Consider the following 7,731-nt stretch of genomic DNA (forward strand, 5'->3'; position numbering starts at 1 on the left):
AAGGAATCTCATTTTTAAAAGTAAAAACAAGCTGCAACGTGTGCTTATCTATAATCTCCACATTCACAGATATGTGTGAAATTTCATCTGCAACTGTTTTCTTAGGGTGTCATCGCATTCCAAATCAAATGACGATGTTGGATGCTGGATGCCCTCACAGGAACGATAGGGGCAGTACAGCATCTGGCAGCAGGTTCTAGGCTGGGAGCAGGTGCACAAGAGAGGAGGGGGCCTCTCTCAGTCACGGGGACAGGGGTGGGAACAAGTCCCATAGTTCTCAGCCAAGATGGTTGGAGCATTTTAGGGATTGGGAGTGGCTCTACCCTCCCCAGTTAAGAAAGGAGAATCAGCCAAGTTTTTCTGGAGTGAATGCAGTGAGCAAAGAGCTTGGGACACAGCCTCTGCCTCCACAAGTTTACAATCTTCTGGGTTATAAATTAATCCCTTAGAATCTGAATTGTTTCAACACGAGGATTAAGATTTTCAGGTGTTAGGGGCACCTGGGTGGCTCAGTCAGTTAAGCATCCAACTACTGATCTCAGCTCAGGTCATGATCTCATGGTTCATGGGATCCAGCCCCATGTTGGGCTCTTCACAGACAGCATGGAACCTGCTTGGGATCCTCTCCCTCGGCCCTTCCCCACTCGTGCTCGCTTGCTCTCTCTCCCAAAATAAATAAGTAAACTTAAAAAAGAAAAGAGTTTCAGGTGTTAACCATGAGACACACAGCTCCAACAATGGTGGAACGGGCAAGCCAGGATGGAGAAGGCTGTGCTCCAGAGTCCTACCTGCTTGGAGTCCCACCTCCAACCACGTAACTGGGAGCCTTAGACAAACTGAGTTTTGGTTTTCTTGCTATACAGCTGGACCTACCTCAAGGATTGTATAAGGCTCAGTGAAATAATGTATGTAGAGTGCTTGACACAGAGCCTGGTATGTGATTGGGGCTCAAAAACTAGTAGTGTTCATTGCTGATAGGATGTCTGTCCCCTTCTGAAAAACTTGATGGCCATTCTCACAAGTCCATACGGGGAAGTGAGAGTCAAGGGCTTCCTCCCTGGGAATGACAAATGTCTTGATCCGACTGCTATCCCTTTAGGCAATGGCAGGTGGGGGTCTAGGCCCAGAAAGACCACTGTGCCCATGAGGGGATGCGGCAGAGTGAGGTCTGCATCGGAGTGCTGGTATATGGTCTTGGTAGAGACAGGGAAAAAGACCAATCATTTTCTGGGCCTTCTGAAATTCAGAAACATGAAGTTTTAAAAAACAGCACATACACAAAGAAATGGTTTTTTTGCAGCTGTTTTGGTATTTGGGGAGTAATTTACCAACTTCAAGTTCAACTTAATGAATTTGGGGGTAGGCAGCTTCCATGGGATTTCTGCTTCCTAGTAATCTGCGGTTGCCCAGACGGCAAAGAGGGCCGAGCCAGTGGTCGGTGGGGAGCATTAACAGTAACACGTTGTATATTTGTCATCAGAATGGAGCCCCCGGGCACAGGGGTAGTACCCATGGCTGCTCAATGGTGTATTTGTCATGTGGCCACTGACACAATCAATTGACCCCCTTACACACCGGTGTTTATTAGCCATTGTATAAATATTTCACCCCTCCCCGGCTGACACATAATCTCTTCTTTGCTGCCTCTGACAAATGAACATTTCTCTGTAGACTCTTAAATGAGTATGTGTCACAGCTATGTCACTGATTAATTTTTTTTTACCACCACGAACAACGATGCATAGAAATGTAACTTATATTCATTTCCCGGCTTGAGCCCAGCTGTCTAAAAAATTCCACCAGCAGCTACAACTGACAGACAGCTATCCCAGCACTTGGGCGTGCCGACATGTGGTTGTGTGAGTGCCAGCTTGTTAATTATGGGCTTTTTCTTCCGGCCTGGCTGCCGAGTAACCAGCCACAAGGACCTTAATCACTGTTGGGGCCGGGAAGGGCCTGTTTCAGAAGGCTCCAGGGGCTGGCTCCCCAACCCAGCCTAACCACACATATTTTTTTTCCTCCAAACGTTGGCCACCTTTTCCTCTTGGCCTTGGTTTGGGAGCACCTCTGAAGGCACCCTGCTAACACTCTTTGCCACCTTAGACTCTTTACTCACTGATCTATTAGATCCTGAGGGTGAGGACTGGGTCTTCTTTGCTAAGAACAAGTGGATGCTCCAGAACTATTTGCTGACAGTAAAGCAGCTAAGGTGCAATTGTTGACCAATGTACCAGCCAATTGTTCATTTCATCTTTTCAGTGAATGTTCTTGGAGCGCCTACTATGCAGGCCTATCAATCTGGGGCCAGAGGAAAAAGTGACCATTGTTTGGAGAAATGAGTATGTGGTTAGACTGGGGTGGGAAGCCACCCCCTGGAGCCCTCCAAAGTTGGCCCTTCCTGGGCCCAATAGTAACTAAGTTCCCTGTGGCTCGTTCCTTGGCAGCTAGGCCAAAATGAAGTTTAGGTTCTAGTGGTGGAGAACTAGAGGTTCTTGGGGTACACGCACTATTTGTACCCTGGTTTGTAGCTGAGGAAACTAAAGAACAATTCTTGCCATTAGAGTTCGGTTAAGAACTTGTGTCATCTTGCCCCAGACCCTGCAAACCCTTTTCTATCATCTGCCCTGACCCCATTTTCCTTCTGGGCTGCCTCAGTTTCTCCTCCACTACAGCTCCCCTCCCCTCCCTTCCTTTCTTCTCCTTCACATTTGTCTCTTCCTGGCAGATTCTCGAGTCACCTTGGGCTTCAGAGCCGACTCAGCATCCCTGCCCCCACCCCGACCCTGTCCATCTGCTGCTTCCCCCTCCCCACCCAGCTACCCACTGGCATAGGACTGAGCCTTCAGCAGGTGTCTAGGCTGCCCCTACGCCACCCCCTACCTCCATGCACCTGTGTCCCATACACCTGTGTCCCTTCCCTGATGTCATATAACCACTGGCTGGGAGCCAAGTGCATGACACCTGGGGACACTTCCAGTATATTAACTAGTTCACACCATCTCTGCCATTGCCCACAAGGCTCTCAAGAGACTGACCCAAGAAATAGAGAACCTTCCCCCTGCACATTCAGGGAACTGATACTCCCTAATGCCATGTTCAGGGAGTCCACCTGAATCAGTTAAAACCACTGATGTGGTGAGACAGAGAGCATGGAATGGGAGTCTGTCTGCATCCCAGTTCCTCTGCTTACCCACTCTGTGTCCTTGGGAAAGTCGCTCATTTTCTCCTTGTCTCATGCACTGGGGATGCCAGGAGCTACTTCACAGGACTGCTGGGAAGGTAAAAAGAGCTCACGTGGAATAGCACCCAGCATGGTACCTGGCACATCGTAGGTATACAGTAAATGGTAGTGTCTTTCTTTCTAAAGAAAGAACTTTCAAGACTCTGTCCCATCTTGACCAGAATCTCCCAGTGAGAGAAGAAAAGCTGGCTGAACCTGTCTCCCGAGACACATGCATGATATCTCCACCCATGTCAAACCTAGGACGTGGCCCTCTGAGACCCCATGTACCAGGCAGCACTGCCCTCTCCTTCCCTCCTGGCCTGAGTGGTGTGGGAGGAGGGGCAGCTCTACAGAAAATAGATAAAACTGCTAGGGGTGGGTCTGCCCAGAAAATCTGCTCTCACCTTCAATAAGCATCATCCACAATGACAGCCACATATGAACATTCAGTACATGCAGCACTGAATAAAGTACATGTTTATGTGCATTATCTCATTGAAAAGATACAAAAACCCTCTGAGTTAGGTATGACTGACCTCATTCTACTGGTGAAGAAATTGAGATCCAAAGAGCTTAAGGAAACTACCAAAGGTCACGCAGAACCAGGACTTAATTGAACTTGGGTCTGTCTCCTTCCCAATTACGGGCTCTTAACTACCACCATATGTTACCTCCCCCAAACCTCCTTCCCCACTACACTTACCAAGCTCCTAGGGCATGCTCCAGGGAGCAGGCAGCACCTGCTCTATGATGTCATCCAGGGCTTGTGCTATGACGTCAAGGACCCAGTGTGCCTGCCCAGCCCCACCTGTGGGGACTTAGTGGCATTAAGGTCAGAGAAAAGAGAAGCCTAGATGACACAGAGCTGGGTTGGGACCAGCTGGGGAGGGGGCTGATGCAAGAAAGGGCCCACACAACTAGCTTCAGTTGGAGGCTTGGCTGTGCCATCCCCCATACATTTCCTTGTTCGAAATGGAGCGTGGAGCCCCGGAAATCAGGACAAAAGCACCACCCACAGCTCTGGTCTCGATGACTCAGATTCCACCTCCCACAGCCTCCTCCTGTGTGTGTTTCTGAATGTGTGTGTACCCGAGCATGTGCCCTGCCAGTGCGTGAGGCTGTCAGCTGTGCACGCGTGTATGCACATGCATGCACAAGGATGAGTCCCCATGTGCGCATGCCAGAACTCTGCCCATCTGCATACCTGTCTTAAAGCCCAAGCCCTCAGAATACGATGACCAGCAAGGTCAATGATAATCACATTGTTAATAGCCAATGCACTTCCTATGTTCTTCAAAGGTACTGTGCTAAGCACTTTACGTGTAGTATTGAGTGGAATCTTTACAACAACCTTATGAGGTGAATACTATCATTATTCCCATTCTGCTGCTGATGAAACTGAGGCTCAGAGAAGTTTAGCTGTTTTTCCAAGGCCACACAGCCAGGAAATGGTGTAATTTTCAGAGGCCAAAGTCTGTGCACAATAAGATGTGGTTCCCTCCCTGCCCTCTCTAGAGAGTTTGGAGAGAAGACTCCAAGTGTCCAGCCAGGGTCCCTGAAGGAAAGGGGACCAGAAGCCAGAGTTTTGGAAGAGAAAGGGGGGTAAATATCAGATAGATTCCTGAGCAGGAGGGGGGCAGGGCAGCTGTCTTTCAGAACAGGTGTCAGAGAAGCTGTGACAGCCACTTAGAACCACAGTGGCAAGCCTCCTTTACATGGCGATTTGCATATATTTGCATGTATTTGCATCACCAAATCTGTGGAAACGGCCTTAATGGTCCCTGCCTCAGAAGACTGGCAGAAGCTGAGAGGGTGGGAGTGACAGGGAGGGCCTGGGGAATTCAGGAAGGGAACGGAGGCAAGAGGCAGTGCTGTGGAGGCACTGGGAGGCGCTGGGCACGACTCAATTCGTAGAGGAAATTGAGAAATGCTCTCCCGTGTGCCCCGGGAAGCCTCCGCGCCCTGAGTCCATCATCCCCTGGAGGATTCGAAGGGTGGGGAGAGCAGAGGAGGGTTTGAAACCTGGGTCGGTGGGCAGAGCTCGGGAGGACGGCCGAGGCTCATATCTGGGTCGGGACCCTCAACCCCGGGTCCTGGGAAGGCTGGCCAGAGGAGAGGGGAGGGCCTTGCTCTGCGAATATCCACTGGGGGGCCGCCCACTCGGTCACCCGAGCTCAGTGACTCGGTGTTGGGGAGCCATCTAGTGGACATGCTTGGGAAAGCGCCCTCTTCCTGCCCATTCTGGCGCAGCCCCCTCCTCTGGTTGCCTGCACAAAACGTGTTTCTGCTTTGCCAGCGCTGAGAAAAGGCGTGGTACTGAAGTAAGGAAGCTGAAGGCACTCCATGGCAGAAAGGTTGCATCTCTGCTGTTTTTCCTCTAGGCCCCATTTACTCATGTTTCATATTTTGCCTGTGAATAAGCCGAAGAAGCTATGTTCCCACTTCAAGGGGTGGGGGAAGCAAGAAAGTTAATCTTTCTCTGAGTTTTGTCCTAGGCCCCAAACACCTGATAACATCTAAGAAGAGCCAGATCCCAAACATGTTCCAGGACATTACCTTCAAACAAACCTCAGCTGATGCTGGCATCAATACCCCTACCTTCTTCAGTAACTTATGAAATAACACCTATTGTTCACCTGACACCAGCCTTTGATTGGACCCTACCATGGACTCCTGAAGAAACACATACCCTAGATCTTTTTTCAGTATAACCCCCTATGGCCCCAAGCAACGACAAAACTCATTCCTATCTCCTTTCCAAGCCTCCTAGACACTCTGTCTGCTATTTTCCTCACTCATGCTATTCAGCAAACTCTGTTTTCACTTTCTCTGGCTCACGTTTGACTTCTATCCTGCGTGAAGCCAAAGATCCTCTTGACTGATCCTGTTGGACTCTCCCCTAGGTCCTCGGATGCAGCCTTCCTGCATCAGTGCAACCTGGTCCTGTGGCCCACGTCTGAGTGGGATTTTGATTCTTCTGGAGGATCACCCTCAGGGAGCTTCCCGCAGGGCTCAGGCCAGGCTAAGATGGGCTAATACAGCTGAGAGGCTAAGAGCTTAGGCCTTAAAGTCAGAAAAACATGGCTGTGCCAGTTGCCAACAGAGTGACTTTGTCAAATGAACCTCCTAGTCAGTTACCTCATCTGTAAAATGCGGGTAACAGTATTTACTTATGAGAATGAAAGAAGACAATCTATGCCACGAGTTTATTAGTAGGGTCAAGACTAGACAAAATCAAATGCCTGGAACCCAAAATTTAAAGGATTTGGGACTTGTATGACACTGAGATCTTCTTAAAATTTGTGTCCTAAGCTCCTCGTTCTTTTTGCTCTAGTCTCGGCCCTGACTATTAGCACATTGTGGGGCACACGAGGAGCATCTCATGCGCAGGAGCTATTGTTGATGTTGTTATCATATTGTTACTGCTGTGAGGATGCTAAGGTATTGGGAAGGCAGCACCCTACCCCCAAGGCCCAGGAGGAAGTAGCACCCCATCTCCCTGCTGGCCTGGTTCAACAAGGGTGTGAAGTGAAATTGGAGGCCAGAGGGGCGAGGGACCACTTCCCAATAGTCAGGAATAGAGAGGAAGTCACAGGCAGATAGGAGTGGAGGGGGATATTGGGTCATAAAGCTTGTGTGGCTTCTCAGAGTTCCTGTGATCACCCAATGACAAGGAAGGGACCCACAGATGGTCAGTGTGATATGGTGGTGAGAGTCTGAGGTGGACTGGTGTCATATTATGGCCCTCTGAGGGGTGACACCAAAAGACAGTGGTCAGGGGAAGTACTATCCAGTCCGCAAAAAACTCTGAGCAGTACATTTGGTTATCAGCTTCATGTAGAAGAAGACGTGGTCTGAGATGTGGATATTCCCTGACTCATGGGAAGTTGTGAATCGCTTGGCTCATTGGTCAGGAGCCTAGAAAGAACAAAACCAAGATCACTGAGAAAGAGGGCTACGGAAAGACAGACGGACAGACTTTTGGAAGTGGGCACCAAGCGTGCAAACTTCTGGGTCTCAAACACCCTGCAGAGCAGGAGAATAGGAATGAGATAGGAAAGGAGATAGAAATGCCAGGTGGCTGTCAACAAAGCAGACCCAATGATTCATGAGGTGAGTGAATCTTTTCCTGTCCACCTCAAATGTCTGCACAATAGCTTTTGATTAGAATGGTCATGGTGCCAGGAATGGGGGTCATGTATGGGCCCAACAGCATGGGCTCCCCTCACTAAGGCTGAGCTCGTCCTACCACTCTGAGGGCTCAACCTGCCTACAACAAGCCCCATGCTGAACACCTAGTGTGGTTCTCTTCCTCAGCAGACCAGCCTAGTCCCTGGTGGCACATGGCTTGCACTGAATCCCTTCCTTCTACCCTGGAGGGGACAGTTATTTGTCCTTACTAGAACCAGTGTGTGCTTGGGGTTTGAGTTTGTCTTCCTTGTCCACAGTGCTTCTATAAGGAAGGTACAATAATGAGGTCACCTAAGACTTAAACATCATCAGCTCTT

This window comes from Panthera pardus, unplaced genomic scaffold (genome assembly GCF_024362965.1).
Source record: "Panthera pardus isolate Hobbes unplaced genomic scaffold, ASM2436296v1 HiC_scaffold_2, whole genome shotgun sequence".
Taxonomy (NCBI): Eukaryota; Metazoa; Chordata; class Mammalia; order Carnivora; family Felidae; genus Panthera; species Panthera pardus.